This window comes from Lithobates pipiens, unplaced genomic scaffold, assembly GCF_037356315.1.
Source record: "Lithobates pipiens isolate NorthernLeopardFrog02 unplaced genomic scaffold, aLitPip1_a1.2 Scaffold_27, whole genome shotgun sequence".
Taxonomy (NCBI): Eukaryota; Metazoa; Chordata; class Amphibia; order Anura; family Ranidae; genus Lithobates; species Lithobates pipiens.
This window is the reverse complement of record NW_027507788.1, coordinates 161612038-161633829: the sequence shown is the minus strand read 5'-3', so window position 1 is coordinate 161633829 and position 21792 is coordinate 161612038. Positions and strand designations below refer to the sequence as shown.

General features: G+C 43.4%; 1 protein-coding gene across 12 annotated transcripts in view; it reads right to left on the bottom strand.

Moving 5' to 3' along the window:
• FAM118B (family with sequence similarity 118 member B) overlaps nt 1-21792 on the bottom strand; it is a 139782-nt gene that overhangs the window by 68142 nt on the left and 49848 nt on the right. For 9 of the 12 annotated variants that reach the window (XM_077457789.1, XM_077457813.1, XM_077457800.1 and 6 more), the window contains exon 2: nt 20965-21104. The exons of the other annotated variants lie outside the window; for them this stretch is intronic. The gene's annotated coding sequence lies outside the window, so the exon portion shown is untranslated. The remainder of the gene's footprint in view (nt 1-20964; nt 21105-21792) is intronic. 12 annotated transcript variants of the gene reach the window in all.

The window sequence follows — 21792 nt, the reverse complement described above, 5'->3', positions numbered from 1 at the left end:
CTGGGCTACACCCTTGACTACATCTTATGGTGCCCATCCAAGGACAGACCGGCCATTTTGGCACCCTCACTTTCACACTCACTAGCTCTCTGGGATTCCCTCAAAAATAACCCACACTTGACCTCTCGCTGGAAGCCACTCTCCCACATTTCTAGGAATCCCCCCTTTCCTCCCGGACAAGACATTAAGGCCTTTTGTTGGTGGCTAGATAAGGGGATATACAGGATTGGTCACTTTTTAACCCCCTCAGGACCCATCACTTTAACCCACTGCATTAATAAGCTTGAGATGCCAGGAAGGGAAAAATTCAGATTTCAGCAAATCTCCCACTTTCTTAGATCCTTGTTTGGGGCCCTCTACTCCTCAACCCGCATCCATAACTGAATAAAAGCTTTGGTGTGGCCAGGCCATGGAGCAGAGGGGGGGGGGGGGGGGGGGATTCCGGTGATTTAGCGAGCACTCGCTCAGGCGGACTCAAACACTCTTCATGCGCGAATAGGAAAATGATCTTCAACAATGGATGGTAGCTGAATGGAATAAGGCATCAGTTGCTGCCTCAAAAGGTCTACTTAACTTAGCCCTGGCCGAAGCCAACTTAAAAATACTAATGCGGTGGTATTTGGTGCCTCTGCGACTGTCCAGGATCTACCTGAATGCGCCCCCCTTAGGTTTCTGCAATTGTGGTCATATTGGTTCTATGCTACACATTTGGTGGGAATGCCCGAAAATTAGAAATCTGTGGAACAAGGTTTTCCACATTATTAGGAAGATAACAATACCCATTCCCCAATCTCCTCAATATGCCTTAATTAATTCCCCCCAACCAGGGATTCCGAAATTAACGCAAAATCTTATTAGGTTTATCTTAATCGGAACTAAACTGACAATTGTGCGGGCTTGGAAGTAACCCACAGTGTCCCTGAGGCTGGTCAAGCAGAAGATATCCTGGATTATGGCCCAGGAAAAAAATGGTTAGCATCTTCCTGGACACAGTGGAAAGACATGAAGCAGTGTGGGCTCCCTGGACTACCTACATCTCCAGGTCTACACATACTTCCGTGCCACCAGTCTTATTGCGGATGAGTGAGCACCACTTCATCAGAAGTTACGGTCCAGCTCCTATCCTCTTCCTCCTTCGCTATCACTTATTCTTCCTATTCTCTGTTGTATACCTACTCCAGGTCTCTTCTTGCCTCAACATTGCTCTCTTTAGGCGCACTATGTTACTACACAGATCATTAGAGGTGTTGTTTGTCAAAACGACAAGTCAACGTCTCTCCCTCTCCCCTACAAGTTACTCTAACAGTAGCCACATCTGAAGCTCCGAACACTGTTGCTCTTTCCAGATGTAGACGGTTAACGGTAATTTTTTTCTTTGAGCGTTTCTGGCCCAGGAGGGGGGTGGGGTTCTCGGGCCTCCGGCACAGTTAGCTCCCTTTAGGGGTGCCGGAGTTTGGGAACATGCCCCCTATCTGGGTTCAGATATGTTCGGGGAGGGAATGTGCGTACGTTAAGTGCTTTTTTTGAAGTTTTATTGTTAAATCGGCTGACAAGACTCAGCAGGTGAGAACTGTAATTTTTGGGTTCCATTCTGGGTCTCTTGGTCAGCAAATGTCCTCGGGTGACAATACTACTGTCTGTAATTCTAAGCAATGTTAATGTTACTTTGTTTGCTTCTTTGTATACTCAAAAAAAGTATTGAAAAAAATAAAACAAACCTGGACGCAGGTTAAGACCTGGTTGGTAAATTAACTCGGTCACCTCAAAAGACTTATTTACATATTGTTAATAAGCAGCAAAAGGAGCTTAAAAAGCCAATTGGAAATGACAGAGGGTTCCCAATTGATGAGCCTGCTGGAATGACAGAGAGGAAGTCAATATCTGGTGCACAGGCTGTATCGCAGCACTGCTAGTTTTATATTACCTTCTCAGATTTATGCTTGCCAATATTACTTCCGTGATTTGCTCTCCTGGAATGTGATAATAAATCTATTGTGTACAGTTATGATTAGGATTGGAGTTGGTAGATGAAGAAAGCATCGAATTGTGATGTTCAGTGTCGACTATAAATGATAAAAAAATATAACACACCACACAGGGGTTTATTAAAGCCCACCTACACCCAAGTGTGGCTTTTATATGATCTGGAGAGTGGCAAATAATTAGAACCTCCATCAGGTTCTTATTGCTTTGTCCCTTTGCATGGAAGCCAGCCAGCTTCTAACTTCAGCTTGTTCAATTAACTACTTAATGACCAACCGCTGAAGTTGTATTGCAGCAGGCTGGCTCTCCTGCGTGAATTGCCATCATTGTACGTCGGGCGCATACATGGCGATCTGTGGGCACGCATACCTGCCCATTTTCTAGCAGGGGAGCTAATCAGCGGATTGCTGCACAGACACAGAACAGGGATCTGCCAGTGTAAACAAACAGATCCTCCTTCTGTTAAGGGAGTAGAGTGAGATTGTCTGTTCCTAGTGATTAGAAACAGCCACCTCCCTGTACTCCCAGTCAGTAAGCACCTCCCTAGGGAATTTTATATATATATATATAGCAACATACAACATAAAAATAAACACTGCAGGGGCGTGGCTACGGCATGCACGAGTGAAGACGTGCTTTCCCTGAGCTCCATGAGACCCGCACTTCTTTCAGCCTGAACGACAGCTTAATTTTCCCCGGATCAACTTTACCTAAAAAATGTTAGTACCCAGTTACATTATGTACATTTAGGAAATAATCTAGGCCTTTCTTAAAGCAATCTACTGAGCTGGCCAGAACCACCTCTGCAGGGAATCTATTCCACATTTTCGCAGCTCTTACTGTGAAGAAACCTTTCCATATTTGGAGATGAAATTTCTTTTCCTCTAGACATAAAGAGTGCCTCCTTGTCCTTTGTGTTGACTGTAAAAGTGAATAACTCATCACTAAGTTCACTATATGGACCCCTTATATATATTTGTACATGTTGATCCCCCCTTAATTTCCTCTTCTCAAGAGTGAATAAATTCAGTTCCTCTAATCTTTCCTCATAGCTGCGCTGCTCATACATTCTCTCCCTCCCCACCAAGGCTTATTTGGAGCAGTTTGCAGAGTGGAGAAGGCCCCGAGACAGGACATCGAGGGCCTGCAGGCAGACACAGCACATCTAGGGGGTAGAGTGTAGGCCCTGGAGACGCAATGGGATGGGCCTACTCCTACCCTGCAGGCCCTTACTGACCACTGCAAAATGCAGGACCGCAGACTTGAAGCCCAGCTGGAGCAAATGGACGATTTTGAAAACAGGAGCCACAGGGTTGATATTATTATTATACGATTTATATAGCGCCAACAGTTTACGCAGCGCTTTACAATGTATAAGGGGGACAACACAATAGGTACAGGAGGGCCCTGCTCGTAGAGCTTACATTCTAAAGGGAGGGGGTGGTGGTACAAAAAGTAACCGATATGATGGGGTGGGCAATTTGATGGGGGGGGGGGGGGGGGGGGGGATATACGCATCAGGGCTCTACCAGAAGCCATGGGCCCAAGGGATATCATACCCACCCTGCAAGGGGTCTTTAAGCAAATACTAGGCCGTCAGGCACCCAAGCACATTGAAATTGACCGGGCCCACAGAGCCCTGCGGCCCCCCTCTGAAGATCCTAATAACCCCAGAGACATGATCTGTAAACTACACAAATACTCTCTTAAGGAGCATATCATGAATCAAGTCTGAGGAGTCAGACGTGGATTTTGACAGAGCCAAGTTAACCTTCCCGGACCTCTCCAGATGCACGCTCATGCAACACCGCACTCTCCAGCCACTACTGGCGGCATTACAAGATGCACAATTTCCCTACAAAATGGGGCTTCCCGTTTAGCCTTTCTGCCACTAAGGATGGCAAACCGTTTACCCTGCAAAGCAAAGCTGACCTACCCAGATTTCTGGAATCCTTTGGACTGCCTCAGGTGGACATTCCAGACTGGAGGGCATCGCCAGAGATACCTCTCCCCACCCACCCTGAACTGTGGCAATCAAACTGCCAGAAGGGGCCCCCCCTGGCCAAAACACCCCATTCTCACTCCCCATGGGAGGAGGCTGGACCTTAACTACCATATCACCTTTTTTGCCCTAGGTTGAGGTTTCCCGACCAGTGGCGAAGTTGCATTTTGTTGTGCCCTTTGTTTTTGGCCGTTTTATGGTTTACCGTGTTTCCTAAATTTCATGTTTTTTTCACCTACAATAACTGTAGGCTTTTAGGCTCTTGTTCATGCTTGATGTGCTCTTTATGCTCCCTGCTGCTGGACTGGACATGCTGTGGGGCCCTTCTCCCCCCTGCTAACAGCCCAGTGACTTTTCACCATGGCAGCCTTGAAAGTCGTGTCATACAACGTGCATGGTCTGGGGTCTCCAGCAAAATGCAGTACGTTGTGGCTTGAAATGAAAAACATGGGGGGGGGGGGGGGCACACATTTTTTTTGGCAGGAAACACACTTCTGGACTGACCCAGTCCCCAGCATTTACACAAATCATGGTACCTCAGCAACTCCCCTCGTCCCAAATCTGGGGGTTGCCACAGCAGTCCACAAACACTGTCCCTTTGTTCTGGCGAACCAAGTAATTGACCCTGATGGTCGGTTTGTTTGTTAAGGGCACCATTTATAACCGTAGGTTTACGTTTGCAGCTGTGTATGCCTCAAATAGCAAACAGCTTACTTTCTTAGATTCTGTCCTGGACTCTGTCCTCCTTCAGGGAAAGACAGCTCATCCTAGGGGGCGATTTCAATGTTAGCCCCGACCCGCAACTGGGAAACGCCCGCAAGCCGCTCAGCCCACTCATTTGCCTTTCTGAAACATTTTGTGAAGTCCCTGCAGGCGCACCACCTGGTCAACGGCTGGAGACTACTCCACCCCACGGGCAGAGACTATAGCCATTTTTCGGCCACACACAATGTCTTTACCCATATTAGACCTCTTGGTGCTGAACCAGTACTCCCTTGACTCCCTTGCTGGCGCTTCCATCAGTTCCATTACTATTTCAGATCATGCTCCGGTTTCCATCTCCCTGCATCCCCTGTCTATGGAGGCACGGACATAGAACTGGCGCCTGAATGAAGGAATCCTGGATGACACGGTAGCTCAAAAAACAGGTGTCCGACACCATCTCCCTGTATTTTGCGAAGAATAAGCCAGGCGAGGTAGGCATGGGCTCGGTGTGGGAGGGACATAAAGCAGTGGTTCGAGGGAAGTCGATATCCCATGGGGTGAGATTGAAGAAGGCGGGGGGGGGGGGGGGGACTGCAGACCCTATTAGCTAAAATACGTGCGGCAGAACTCATCCACAAAATGTCACGTCACCCCTGCAATGGCGGCAGAACTGCAAGGGCCTGAATACGCCATGTGGCACACATATTCTATGAATTTGGTAACAAATGTGGGAGGCTAATAGCAAGACCCCTTAAACACCTTAAACAGTGCCTAGTGGCGATTCATTTCGCATTGTGCGCTATACAAGTATTTCATTCATTCAAACACCAATGCCACTCGGGACACATACATAAGCTCACTTCAACGATGGGAGTATCGGTCGTTCACTACTCGAAAATAGCTAATACTTTCAGGGATTACCATGCTCTGTTGTACCGTCTCCCACCTTACCTAGCTCTGCAGAACCCCAATGGGTTGGCCATATCCTGCAATACCTCAGAGCCCCAGTCCCCGCAGCTGGAGGCCTCAATTGTTGAGCAGCTGGACGTCCCCCCATCTCCCTATCGGAAATTGAGGCGGTTATTAAAGACCTTCTTAAAAAAGGGAAGAGCCCCAGCCCCGAAGGCTACACAAATGCTTACTATAGGAAATACTCAGAGGTGCTTTCTAGTCCCACATGTGCTTACTTTACAGCTTTGGCCTCCGGCACAGCAATGCCCAGTGAGGCGTTGATTGCGCATATCACAGTCCTCCCAAAGGAGGAGAAAGACCACACCATGCAAGGGAACTATAGACCTATATTACTTTTACTTTTAAGCTTAGACGCTGATACACTCTGACCAGACGGGGTTCATAATGGGAATGGAGGCTAGGGACAAATCTAATAGAGTGCTCCAACTGATTCACTGGGTTGAATCTCAGGCGACGACACACCCCTGTCTTCTGCTTTCCACCGATGCAGAGAAGGCATTTGACAGGGTGGACTGGACCTACATGAGAACAGTGCTGACCAGGCTTGGCCTGGGCCCCAACAAGCTAGCATGGATATGCTCCCTCTATAGTTCTCCGACTGCCAAAGTGAAGGCGAATGGGTTATTGCCAGATGCTTTGCCAATTAGTAATGGGACGCGCCAAGTATGCCCTTGATCTCCTCTTACTTTTGCCCTAACCCTCGAAACGCTGCTTAATAAGATCCGCCTTAATAAAAAGATACCAAGGGCTTTATGATAGGTCTGACTGAACACAAGCTATCCGCCTACGCTAGACGATGTCCTATTCTATGTCTTTGAACTCCAGATACCACTGCCTAACATCATGGCAGAGTTGAGAGAATTCAACCAATTGTCCAATTTTACAATAAACTACAAGTCAGAGATCCCCTCACTGAACATCCCCTTGGGTTTACGTACACAGCTCCAGACTGCTTTCACATTTACCTGGTGTCAAACCTTCCTGAAATATCTTTGAGTTTACTAGTCCGCAAGCTGGTATCCATCCAATCAGCTGGAGGCAGCATGGACGGAATAGGAGTTGCATGACCAGCTCATCCGTCTGTATCCCAGAGCAGCAACCTGCTTTTTCTGACCTTCTGGTGAAACAAGGGTCAGAACGTGAGGTGACCGGCTAGGATACTGAGGTGGAGGAGAGCACTTGCATTTTCAATGTTTATGCACTGGTGATGTGTTGTGCGTTTTTGTGCCAAAGACCCCGAGGATTATATTTGTGCATTCAGACTTTTATTTTTATTCAATTCATTTTTTGAGTGTGTTGACCTTAGCTTTATTGTCTATTGTTCACCATTCCCATTTAGGGAACATGTATATTTGATTATTGTGTATTGTTCACCATTCCCTGTCAGGGAACGTGAATATTTGATTGTGCACTCAATATCTTTCTACATTGCAAAACCGTTTGGTTATGTACACTGAGAGAACAATACGGCCTCTTCCCAATTGATGAGTGCCACTACAGACAGCACTTTATATATACCCGACTCCAGGGGGCTCGATCCCCCACCCTGGCATCCCCTTTTGAACTCCTATGTATGTCAACCTCTCCTATCCCCCATGCCATATCGGCGTTATATGACTTGCTGAAATCCCTGCATAATGAAGGGAAGCTGGGTTTCATTGGCGAGAAGGACCTTCAGCACGTCTTTACCGAGCCTCTGTTGCACCATCTTTATCACCTCACACATTCGAGTGGTAGATACAAAAATGCAGGAGTATAGTTATAAGGTTCTGAACAGGTGGTATAGAGCCCTTCCAAATTTGCCAAGATATACCCGTCTCTCTCGGCCACATGCTGGAAAGAAAGTGGCCTTAGAGGCTCATTCCGTCACATTTGGTGGGAATGCCCCAGGCTAAGGCCCTATTGGCTGGATATTCATACACCGATCAAGATCATTTTGGATCTGGAGCTCCCAGATTCTCTGCTGGAATCCCTACTGCACTTCCCCACTGCTCCTCTCAGCCAGTACCGCAAATCGATACTGCCCCATCTGCTCAATGTGGCTCGAAGGCTAATCCCAATATACTGGAAGAAGCCAGGTCCCTACACGCACCAAATTGATGGCCTTAGTTAATAATATCATGGCTGCAGAGGCGTGGATGGCGAAATGTAAAGACAGATATAAGAAGTTTTACTCAATATGGGCGACTTGGATAAACGATGCCAGTCTGGCAGGCTGTGGCCCTCCCTGATTGATGGGGCTAGGCCGGGGAGGTCTTGGGGCACCGCAGACCAGAGAGTGAAGGCACGGATGAGCTTTAATAAACCTACCAGCTCAAATTGGTTTACCATGCTACCATTACTTTTAGTTTTATTTTTTAGTTTTATTCTGATTCCAGTACAGGTTTTATACTTTTGTTTTTCTTTTGGCCCTGGCACCCTGGGTCGCTGCCTGATCTTTTTCTGATTGAGGGTCTCAACCCTCCTCAACGACATACCAGAAGGGAACGGTAGGGGAGATCCATAATTGTTTGAATTCATATGATGTGGTGGTAATATGATAATCATTCCCCCTGATATGATCCCCCAAGTGTGTGTGTGTGTGTGTGTGTGTGTGTGTGTGTGTGTGTGTGTGTGTGTGTGTGTGTGTGTGTGTATCTCTGAGTAACTCTTCTGATGAGTATGTGTACCCGGAGAAGGGCTCTTTATTTGGCGTCTTCTTTACCTATAGGATTTGTTTCATGTCCGTTTGTTGTTCTATGATAATTTTTTTAAAATAAAGATTACATAAAATTCACACAATCTATATAAATAAATCATTTTCATTAACATACACCACAGCCCTCCCCCCCCCCCCCCTTGAAAACACACTGGGTCCTTGATCAGGTATTCTTCACAAAGGAGAGAAAGAGGAGAGGGGAAAAAAAAAAAAGGGACCACAACTTCTTACCTACCCATAACCAAAACTCAATTTGTGCAAAACATTATTCAAACCATAAATTAAGAAGGGGGCTTTACAGCGCCCTATTACGTTTGTCAAACAACCTACAAAGAACAAAAAACACAAAGAAAAAAAAAAAAATGTATAATTTCGAATTACTATTTCCGTGTCTTATTTAGTGTTTTAATTCAATATAATCTTAATCTACTATTTCATTTTTATACCTCTCCACCCATCATTTCAATCTACCTTTCTTTATGCGATTCCATTATGTGCCTAATTCATTACTATAACTTATCCTTTTCCTTTAATGACATCAATCATCAAAAAAAAAAAAAAAAATGGAAAAAAAAAAAAAAAAAAACAGACTGATATCTATAACGCAGCATTACCCCCAAAAGGGTTTAATCCACCCCCATTTCTGAGGAGTAATACAACCATCCTGCCCATGCATCTTTAAATTTGTTCTGTTGGTCTTTAACCATATGTATCCATCTCTCCGCTTCCATTATTTTTTCTACCTCCCTTTTCCAATCCATTATAGTGGGACATCCAGACTGTTTCCAAAATCTAGGTATTACTATTTTGGCTGCATTTAGCAAATGGGGAGTAACACTTCTCTTTATAAAAACAGCAGATGATGGCATCCCATGAAAAAGAAAATGTAATAAGGAGAATTCTATAGGTCTAAGTGTAATTTTCTTAATCCAAGGGGCTATCTGCTCCCAGAAAACATTATTTGGGCAATACCACCATAAATGCAGAAATGAACCCCTTTGGTTATATCCCCTCCAGCAGTCAACGTCCACCGATAGGTATATCTGAGCCAATCGAGCCGATGTGCGATACCATCTTGTCAGGAACTTTTAAGACATCTCCTGTATATGGCAACTTATTGAAGTATTATGTGTCGCTCTCATCAGCGTTTTAATTTCCTGGGATGTAAAATTTTAGCCCAGTTCTCCTCTCCGATTCTCGAATAAAATAGGGAGTGGCCGTATTTTAGGCACTCAGAACCAGCCTACAGTCGAGACAACATATGAGTTGGGTCTGATAAGTTAACACACTATTCCTCAAAAGTAGTATAGTGGGTTCGCTGGCCTGATCTGGTACTTCCACTTATTAAACAAGTCTGTAAGTTGACGGTATACATACAGCCACTGGTACTTCCCCCAGTATTCAAACTGAATCCACCAAAGCAAGCAATTTTCCCCCTGGGGCCAACGCCAGCACAATTACCCTTCCCCAGCGATCTAAACTCCCTTTCTTTTCCCCTGGGGAAAACCAGGGAAATCCTTCCAATGGTGTTATAGGGGATATTGGGGGGGGGGGGGGGGGCAAACTTTCCCATACTGTTCATTCTCTCTCAAATGGATAATGTTGTCTTCATCAATGGTGATGCATATTCTGACAACCCCCTATAAGAAACCGGAATCCAAGAGGCTCCGGCCAAATTCCTACCCGCTAATGTTTTCTCCACGGGCACCCAAATTTTACCAGCAGAGTCATGGCACCAGTTCATTATAAGAACCAGGACCATGGCTCTGTAATATACCTGGTAGTCCCACCCCACCCTGGTCTCCTCAAAATCTTGTGTGCAAACCTGGGATATCTCCCCACACGAAGGTCATAAAAGCCCTTCGTATTTGTTTAAAGAATATCTGTGGGAGTGTTATGGGTACAGTATGTAAAACGTAAGGAAGTCTGGGAATTACACAAATTTTAAGCACGTTTACCCTGCCAAACCATGTCATAGTACGACTTCTCCACTTATGCAAATCTTTTATTATGGATACCATTAAAGGTCCATAGTTTAGATCATATAGGCACTTTATACATCTGAAGAGATATAGATCCCTAAATAGAATATAGAATCAAGGCGCCAAACAAAAAGGAAAAGATCATTGCAAGGTGGTCCTCATCCTCAAAAGGCACATGGCTCGGCATTAATGATTTCTCAATATTTATTTTTAAAATTAGCCAAACCTGTCTATTTCCAACATAGGTTCTTTCAAAGACTCTTGTGGATGTACAAAAGTAGATCATATGCTTAAGCTGAGATCTTATGTTCCGTTGATCCAGCACAAATCCTCTTGATCTTCCCCTTTCCCCTAATTGTGCACAGAAAGGGCTCCAGCACCATAGAAAACAACAATCGGGACAATGGGCACCCCTGCCTAGTACAATTCCGTATCTCAATATAATCTGATAGTCTACCATTAACTTTAACCCTTGCTCTAGGATCTGCATACAGTGCCCTCACCCATCCCATCTGCTCTCTGACCCATCTCCCTCAAATCTCCGACCATAAACTTCCACCCCACCGAATGCTTTTTCGGTATCCATTGAAATTACAGCACTCAGGGTCTGGTTTTGGCCATTATGCATCCAATGCAATACATGCAGGGTTCAAATAGCATTATCTCTGGCCTCTCGGCCCTTCATAAACCCTGTTTGATCTGGGTGAATCAATTTAAACTATATGCTCTTGTCCTAGGGAACATTTAACACTTTGATCGCCTCTGGTGTTAACCCCTTCCCTGCCAGTGACATTTATACAGTAATAAGTGCATTTCTATAGCACTGAACGCTGTATAAATGTCACTGGTCCCAAAAAAAGTGTCAAAATCACAGATCACCGCCATTACTAGTAGAAAAAAATAATAAAAATGCCATAAATCTGACCCCTATTTTGTAGACGCTATAACTTTTGCACAAACCAATCTATATACGCTAATTGGGAAATACGTAGAAGAATATATATTGGCCTAAACCGAGGAAGAAATTTGTTTTTTTTTGGATATTTATTATAACAAAAAGTAAAAATACTGTTATTTTTTTCAAAATGGTCACTCTTTTTCGTTTAAAGCACAAAAAATTAAAACCGTAAAGGTGATCGAATACCACCAAAAGAAAGCTCTATTTGTGGGGGGGGAAAAAAAAAAAAAAAAAAAGGGGGGGGAACATAAATTTTGTTTGTGTACAACGTCTGTCAGTTAAAGCGACGTAGCTCCGTATTGCAAAAAAATGGCCTGGTCAGGAAGTGAGTAAATCCTACCGGGGCTGAAGTGGTTTAGCTTAATTCTATGCATTAAAATAAAAAAACTGTGTTTAGCAGCCCCACCCCCCCACTCCCCCCAGCATCCTCCAATTACTTACCTGAACCCCATCTCTCTGCAGCGATGTCCATGGGTGTCTTAGCTATCTGGCACTCTCCTCCTGATTTGCTGAGACACCGCAGTAGCGCCATTGGCTCCTATGGCTGTCAAATCAGTTAGCCAATCAAGGGAGAGAGGGGGCGGGGCAGGGCTCCGCATCTGAATGGACACACTGAGCTGTGACTCAGCAAAGGGAAGGGCCAGGAGCAGCAAAGAGGGACCCGAGAAGTGGAGGATCCAGGCTGCTCAGTGCAAAATCAACTGTATAAAGCAGGTTAAGTATAACAGCTTTTTATTTTTTTAAACAAGACTTTACAATCACTTTAAGCTTTGAAAAAATAAACTGGAAACTGATTGGTTTGTAAGCAGAGTGTACAAGATTTTCCAGTTTTAGTAAAGAGTTAGAGGATGACAGGTTGTCCCCTGGATTGGAAGTGTTCTGGGTCCCCAAGTGTCAGCGTGCTAATGTTTTGAACATAGTCTTCCACTAAGAGATCAAAAGAAGAGGAGAAAAAAAAAAAAAGCCTGTGCACCCGATATTGGCTTACTGTGTGCCATCATTCTTGAAATCTGTCACTGTCAATAACAACTGCACTTCCCAAGTGGCCAAAAGTATCAAAGATAAATCTGACATAACACAAGTGGACAAAAAGGTGTCGTATACCAAGAACTGGAAAACAATCTAAATGGGTTATGGTAATCACTTTACTGAGCTCTGCTTAAATTATTTTTTCAGTCAGTTGGTGACAATTCTCACCTAGGCAGGTATTTCCGAATTAGGAGCAGGTACCAGTCACAATAAAAAGTATCTACTCCCCTAGAAAAAGAAAAAAATTGTTAGAGGAATGGTCCTGTCATTTGTAGGTAAAGTTCGGCTTAAATGTCGTCACTTCCGACAAATGGGCAGTCTTTGGTCAGCCATATTTCTGCTGCAGAATTTGAACCTCTAAAATTACCGGTAAAGCCCTTTAAAAAAAAAAAAAACAAAAAAAAAAAAAAAAACACAATTCTGATGTAAATATTTGTACCCAGGATTTTGGGTTTTCCACTTTCTGCATACTGGCACCACTGGCACTACCATACTGGGCTCACATTTTTGCGGTGCGTGTTATTTAAAATTTTTTAAAATAGGCTGCCTAATGCACCAAAACAGTTTAAAGGAGAAGTCCAGCCTGAGCTTTTTAGGTTGGGTTTCTCCTCTGTGTCACAATTTGTTTTGCACTCCTGTGACCCGTTTTCAGCAGAGTGGTCTGAAGTCCGCTCTCTGCTGATGTCACTGCCATCAATCAAGGCAGCGCATCATCCCGACTTCCCAAGTCTGGATCCACTAGCTGCCTTGATTGATGGCAGTCTCAGCAAAGCGCTTAGATGGCCACTCCGCACAGCTCATCGCTCCAATGAGTGTGGAGGATCAGAGCAGAAGCGATGCTGACTGACAGTCAGCATCGCTCTGCACAGGGCAGAGGGAAAACAGAGCCACTGGCGGTGTTCAGTGGCTCAGTTCTCAGTGTAGAGAAGCCAGGGGACAACTGCAGCATCGGTCTGATGATCCATCCACCTATTTGTCTAAAGATACCTCACTACCTTTGTTACAACAAAATTTTATTATGGAGCTTCTTAGGTTTGCTACTCAGCACAATTACTTTTGGTTCCAGAATAAAAATAAATTTTTTTTATAGACAGGTGTAACCATGGGGGCCAAATTTGCCAGTTTGGCTAACCTTTTCATGGTCAAATGGGAGGAGGATTTCGTCTATGCCCTCCAGAGACCCGAGTTGGTTCTCTGGGCTAGGTATATAGACGACATCCTCCTCCTATGGAGGGGCAACCTAACATCCCTTGATTGCTTCATGTCTTCGTTGAATATGAATGATAGGGGTATACACCTCAGTTATGAGGCCAGCCTCACTTCCATTCACTTTCTGGATTTGGAGATTTGGGTTGTCGATAGACAGCTCGAGTTGAAAACATATTTTAAGCCTACCGACCGGAATGGCTACATTCCGGTCGATAGCCGTCACCATCCACAGTGGCTGAAGTCTGTCCCTCGGAGCCAGGTCCTCCGATTAAGGAGGAGCTGTACCCGTCTTGAGGACTTCCATGCTCAGTCACTAATTCTAAAAAACAGATTTGTGGAAAAAGGCTATCAGTCCGAGTTACTGGACTTGGAGATCGAATGGATTTCTGGACTGGATAGAGATGCGTTGTTACTACCCGCACCTAGGAAGGAGCCTGAGGACAAATGTAGGCGGCCCTTTTTTTACTACCTATTCAGTACAATCCAGAACCATTAAGAGTATTATCCAAAAACATTGGGGTGTACTCCGTAGTGACAGACTTTTGAGTGCTAATATGCCTCCTAAAGCTGGAGTCATTTTTAGGGGGGCACATTCTATACAAGGTAGAATAGCACCTAATGTCATTGATCCACCTAAAAGGTATCCCTTTTTTTCCGTAATGTAAGGGGTACTATCCTTGTCGTAGATGCAATGTCTGCCTTAATAACACCTGTGGCAGACATAAGAGCGAGTCTTTCACGTCTACAACTACACATTGTTGATATCAAATGGAACATTTCACTACATGCGCTACCAAATTTGTAGTCTATGTGTTGACTTGTCCATGCAACAAGCAGTATGTGGGACGTACAATTAGAGCATTCTCTGTTCGGGCTAACGAACATTTGACGAATATTAAAAATGGAAAGACTAATCACTAGAGGTCGACCGATATGGGTTTTTCTCTGGCCGATGCCGATATTTAGAAATCATGGTGGCCGATAGCCGATATATGATGCCGATTTTTTTGGGCCGATATGTTAGGCCGATTTTATTTTATTTCTTTATTTTTTTCCTTTTTTATATATATATATTTTTTTTTAATCCCCCTTGATCTAACACACCTTTCCCACTGGGGCGTTTTTCAGGCGCTTTTGGGCTAAAAATAACGCCTGTAAAGTGCCTGCAAAATGGCTCCCCTGCAGTCTGTGTGAAAGACAGAGTGCTTTCACACTGAGGCGATGCGCTGGCAGGATCTTAAAAAAAAAGTCCTGCAAGCAGCACGTTTGGAGTGGTGTATACCGCTCCTCCACCACTCCTGCCCATTGATATGAATGAGCACCACTGCCGAAGCGCATGCAATGCGATTTGGCAGCAGTGCTTCATGGGCGCATTTAACCTCTTCCTTGGCCGCCAGCTGGGTTATATGTGCCCCACTAGCAGCCAAATAGCACCGCTAAAATGATGGTAAAGAGCCGCTAAAACTTGCGTTTTACCATCAACGCCTGCCCGCTTCAGTGTGAAAGCAGCCTTCATAAGTGATACCGAAAATTTCTTACATTTAAACATTTATTAAACAAAACAAACCTCCAATCAGTTTACTTGTATGTATGATTTAGATTAAAAAAAAAAAAAACCTATGTATTAAATAAAAACAGGTAGTCAAAACTTTTGGACAAAAAAAAAAAAAAAAAAAAAAAAAACGGGCTAACTTTACTGTTTTTATTTTTTAAATAGAGTATTTTTTCCCCCAAAAAAATGCATTTTAAAGACCTCTGTGCAAATGCCGTGTGACATAAAATATTGCAACAACCGCTATTTTATTCCCTAGGATCTCTGCTAAAAAAATATATATAATTTTTGGGGGGTCTAAGTGATTTTCCTGGCAGAAAATACAGGATTTTTACTTGTAAGCAACAAGTGTCAGAAAAGATTTAGTCTTTAAATGGTTAAACTGAGAACTTCTACACACAGAGATGATTTCATTCAAGTGTAAACATTGTATCATTTTGTTCTTTTCTTGGCAGCCTGCCCAGAGAGGAGGAAAGATGTTTCTATGCTGACTCAGGCAACTTACACTGACTTCTATACAGAAGTCATTTCAAAGTCCCGCTGTAGTTCTAAATCGGCTTTTTATCAGCACAATCGGCCGATGCCGATTAATTAAAAACCGGCAAATATCGGCCGGCCGATATATCGGTCGACCTCTACTAATCACAGCATCCCGCGACACTACTTGGAACACCATAACCGAGACCCCAAGGGAACACAATTTGTCATTATTAACAAGTTTGTTCCCCATTGGAGAGTTGAATCTCCGCTACGGGGGGTTTTACATTTAGAAACCCAATGGATTTATCACTTGAAAACCTATTCACCGTTTGGGTTAAACGTTGAGTGGGATATCTATTCATTTATTAATAGAGCATAGGCTATTTTTTTTTCCCCACATAGCTTTTGCTTTGTATGTACTTTGGGCTCTTTCGAGTCCATTCATTTGAAAGTGAGAGGCTTGGTGATCATATGATATAACCTGCCCCGTTTTCAGGTGTGCATTCTTCTTTTTTTCTTTATGTCCATTTGCCCGTTATATGGTTAAGCACCAGGCTGAGCTTTAGATTTGGCTACGTTTAGGACAGATAATTTGGGTGATAGTTTATGGTTTGCAAACGAGACTTGGTTTGATTACATCCGGTCTTGGTCTAGATTCTTCCGGTAGGGCCATTTCCGGTTCCTCACATGTAAGGAAGAGAGGCTCGGTGCATGCGCGGCTGTGTCTCGCTCCATACCTAGCGTCCTACATCACTTCCGGTTTGCGAGTCGTCAGAGGCTTGGCGCGGTATAGCTATATCTTTCCGGATACTACGAATTTTACCCACGAGTTAGGCTTGCTATTATACAGCCAAGGTTCATTCTGAATCAATTTTACATACGGGGTTTCGTTTTTGAAAACGAGGCTTGGTATTTGTTCATTCTGGCCTAGCTTTGAATATATTGTGTTATCAATAAGGAAATCGTAAATATATGGTATATGGGCAATAATTTAGCATTGCGGGAATATGCTATATGTGGACGAGGGCAAAGTGAGGTTCAGTTACAACCTATTTAAACTTCCACTCACTATATAAATTTTTTTACTTTTTTTTATTCTTTGATTGAATGATCACAACCTGGATATAGTTTACATCCAGCTGATTGGCCAAATGTCAGATAAGTCGATTTGACCCGTTTTCGCTGGCTTTTTGCCGTTTTTTCACAGGTTTTTCATGTGCTGACCCCAGCCTCACTTTACATGATTGGTTAGTGGTTTTTGTACTTTTTGGCGGGTTTGATATACAAATGATGATTGGTCCCCTGACTGAAGAGGTGGATATAGTTGTACCATATGAGTAATATCGCCCTATCGGGGTTGCCTTTCATTGTTAATGGTGCTATCTCGTATGTAATTGGTGTTATAGCCTTTTATGTTAGTTATATATATAAGTGCAATACAGGGGAACAGTTAGATGCCCCTGTTGAAGTCCTTTTGGACGAAGCACGTAGGGCATAGGTTATCACGTTCTCTGTATTGCTTTTTAACATGTGATCAAATTTTATATTTCATTTTTATTGCTTTGTTCATGCTGGTTTTATGCCAATAAACAGCAATTTTGTTTATTTTTTCAAACCTACACTATGGGAAGCCTTTTTTCTTTTCAATTATTTATATGATTTCCATCACGAGTCTCGCTCTACATACTGCCTTACTACTGGTCGGAATTGCCCTCTTTTTCCTTTCCATCTTGTGACTCCTGGAGAGAAAGATTGGAGCCTCTGTGGTCTTGCAGATTATGATGTAGATTCCCTGGTCGGTCGGTGGATACCCACCTATGTAGTCTCACCAAGGTTCTATCTACCTTCGTTTACATGACCTAGTGTTCATACATTGGTCTAATGGTCCCGAAGAGGATTTGAACTTTCGCGATGATGTTGAGTGTTCCCTTGCAGACCTAAGGATCTACAGTTCTTCCAGTGGCAGACAGATTGGCGTGGTCCTATCGGGGTTCCATCTATACAGTGCCTTGCGAAAGTATTCGGCCCCCTTGAACTTTTCAACCTTTTGCCACATTTCAGGCTTCAAACATAAAGATATAACATTTTAATTTTTTTGTGAAGAATCACCAACAAGTGGGACACAATTGTGAAGTGGAACGAAATCTATTGGATATTTTAAACTTTTTTAGCAAATAAAAAAACTGAAAAGTGGTGCGTGCAAAATTATTCGGCCCCTTTACTTTCAGTGCAGCAAACTCACTCCAGAAGTTCAGCGAGGATCTCTGAATGATCCAATGTTGTCCTAAATGACTGATGGTGATAAATAAAATCCACCTGTGTGTAATCAAGTCTCTGTATAAATGCACCTGCTCTGTGATAGTCTCAGGGTTCTGTTGAAAGCGCAGAGAGCATCATGAAGACCAAGGAACACACCAGGCAGGTCCGTAATACTGTTGTGGAGAAGTTTAAATCCGGATTTGGATACAAAAAGATTTCCCAAGCTTTAAACATCCCAAGGAGCACTGTGCAAGCGATCATTTTGAAATGGAAGGAGTATCAGACCACTGCAAATCTACCAAGACCTGGCCGTCCCTCTAAACTTTCAACTCAGACAAGGAGAAGACTGATCAGAGATGCAGCCAAGAGGCCCATGATCACTCTGGATGAACTGCAGAGAACTACAGCTGAGGTGGGAGAGTCTGTCCATAGGACAACAATCAGTCGTTCACTGCACAAATCTGGCCTTTATGGAAGAGTGGCAAAAAGAAAGACATTTCTCAAAGATATCCATAAAAAGTCTCGTCTAAGGTTTGCCACAAGCCACCCGGGAGACACACCAAACATGTGGAAGAAGGTGCTCTGGTCAGATGAAACCAAAATCAAACTTTTTGCCCACAATGCAAAATGATATGTTTGGCGTAAAAGCAACACGGCTCATCACCCTCAACACACCATCCCCACTGTCAAACATGGTGGTGGCAGCATCATGGTTTGGGCCTGCTTTTCTTCAGCAGGGACAGGGAAGATGGTTAAAATTGAGGGGAAGATGGATGCAGCCAAATACAGGACCATTCTGGATGAAAACCTGTTGGAGTCTGCAAAAGACCTGAAATTGGGACGGAGATTTATCTTCCAACAAGACAATGATCCCAAACATACAGCAAAATCTACAAAGGAATGGTTCACAAATAAACGTATCCAGGTGTTAGAATGGCCAAGTCAAAGTCCAGACCTGAATCCAATCCAGAATCTGTGGAAAGAGCTGAAAACTGCTGTTCACAAACGCTCTCCATCCAACCTCACTGAGCTCGAGCTGTTTTGCAAGGAAGAATGGGCAAGAATTTCAGTCTCTTGATGTGCAAAACTGATAGAGACATACCCCAAGCGACTTGCAGCTGTAATCGCAGCAAAAGGTGGCTCTGCAAAGTATTAACGCAAGGGGGCCGAATAATTTTGCACGCCCCACTTTTAATTTTTTTATTAGTTAAAAAAGTTTCAAAAATCCAATAGAATTTCAAAGACTTATTAATTTGAGATTTGGACACTTTTCACTTTTATCACATTTTTGTTTTTTTTTAGCGCTACATTGTATTTTTCTGTTTGTATGAATTTGGTCACATTCTTGTGTAGCTGCTTTATTTTCTTTTGTTTTTGGTTAGAGCAATATACTTTTTTCCTTTATTCACCTAGGTAAGTATGATTAGCCAAAAAACAAACAAACATAGTTCTCTTTTAAAGGCAGCTCACCATCAAGGCATGGTAGTGCATTACTGTGTGCTGTGGTGCACTGTTAACACACATCCATTAGCAAGGTGTCTTGGGGCACCCTTAAAAAATGAATGACACAGCAGGACACAAACATGCAAAATGTGCCTTTTCACAACAGTGTGAACCCAGCTTGAACATTTTCTGTGTGACACCTAGGAGTTCTCTCCCCTTGTTCTGTTTGCCCCCTCATTACCTGGACAGGAAGTAAGGGCAAACCTCAGTCATTGGGTCACGGACAGAAGTTTTTCACCTTTTGCCTCCTCCTTGCTAGAAAACGTGCCTTGTTGCTGCTTTTTGTCTAATTTGGTGACCTTCCCCCCTTACTTCCTATTCTATTGGATGCATATCAAAAAGACAGGAAGTGAGTAGACTGCTTCCAAAATTGGGACACACACACACACACACACCAAGGCACAGGCAGTTTTGGCTTTAGATACACTTTAACCAGCATTAGATGCAGACAAAGGAGATCTGTAGATGACAGAGGCACGTAAACTGTCATCCACTGTATTAGGGCTCAGCAGCCGTGATAAAATTGTGGTCAGTTTACAGGGTGAGGGCAGAACCAGGCAGGATCAGCCAGGAATTTCATATGATACAGGGGGCCAAAAGACACAGCACAAGAACGGTGCTGTTCATGCTTTAAAAAAAAAAGAACAGGATTTTTTTTAGGGTTACAAACACTTTAAATAGGTCAAGGAAAAGTCAATGTCAATGCATTTGGGGAGTCTCTCTTATTTGGGGCTGAAGAGGATCAGTTTGACAGCCAAACTGAAGTAGGAAAAAAAAAGCCAAAACACACTTGCATTTCCTTTTAAATTTAATATTACTCTTATACAGAGTTCCATTTCCATTCTTATACCATAGTCCAGGGATATGCAATTAGCGGCCCTCCGGTTGTTGCAAAACTACAAGTCCCATCATGCCTCTGTCTCTGGGTGTCATGCTTGTGGCTGTCAGTCTTGCTATGCCTCATGGGACTTGTAGTTCCGGAAAAGCTGGTGGTCTGCCAATTGCATATAACTGCTATAGTCCCTTTTCTCTAAGAAACACTCATTGAGGTCCTAGGACAAATAGGAGACTTCAGCCGACTTCAATACACAAAAACAAACACACACACACACACACACACACACAAGCCCTTTTCACATTTATCTGAAACAGGAAGGTGTGCACAATATCACATGCGTTTCTGCAGCCCATGACAACATGCCACGTTCTGGCAGTTGTGCTGAAGCACCATTCATTTTTAAAACACCCTAAATAAACCAGACAATGCATGTGCGTAAAAATCACACAACACGGCATCGTAACTTACTGCCACACACTTTAGAGGATTAAAAAAAAAAAATGAATGTTCCTGACGTGTATTAGCAAGCCAATTGAAATGAATGGGATGCTCCAAACGCAATGCACCTAAAAGGCGCAACAAAAGCATTGCACTTGCATATTTGTTAAACGGACACGGAGGAATCCAGCTAAAGAAATACAAAAAAAATAAACTATGGTCATCACAGTCTGGTGACAGCACTACGAGACTGTGTTAGTACACAGATAACCTTTACATACAGGTGTGGCTTTCTGACCAAATTCCACCATGGAATATATATTAGTTGTGTAAAAGGCACTCATGCAGCTAGTTACCTTTCCTTTAAGCAGATTTTCACTTCTAGAGAGTCCGCTCCACTCCCTCATCACACGTTAGCCATAGAATTGAATTCTGTTTGTGCTCAGAACAATAAAGAGACCAGCGTTGAGGACAGAGGGGTTCCAGACCCCTGACTCTGAAATAAAACAACCAACCAACTACATTAATCACACCAAGTAGTTGTAAAGGATTTTTCACTTTAAGTTATAACACATGTTAAAAAGTGTGTTATGTTAGGGCAGCTCATTCATTATGAAGGGGCTGGCAATGTGCCATATCAAATATACAGTATATTACAAAAGTTAGTACACCCCTCACATTTTGTAAATATTTTATCATATCTTTTCATGTGACAACACTGAAGAAATGACACTTTGCTACAATGTAAAGTAGTGAGTGTACAGCTTGCATAACAGTGTAAATTTGCGGTCCCCTAAAAAAACAACTCAACATATTAATGTCTAAACCACTGGCAACAAAAGCGAGTACACCCCCAAGTGAAAATGTCCAAATTTGGCCCAATTAGCCATTTTCCCTCCCCGGTGTCAGGTGACTCGTTAGTGTTACAAGGTCTCAGGTGTGAATGGGGAGCTGGTGTGTTAAATTTGGTGTTATCGCTCTCACATACTGGTCACTGGAAGTTCAACTCCTCTCTGAGGATCTGAAAAAAAAAATAATAATTGTTGCTCTACATAAAAATGGCCTAGGCTATAAGAAGATTGCCAAGACCCTGAAACTGAGCTTCAGCACGGTGGCTAAGACCATACAGTCAACCAAAGAAGTGGAGTGGAGTGCACATGCTCAGTGTCATATCCAGAGCTGGT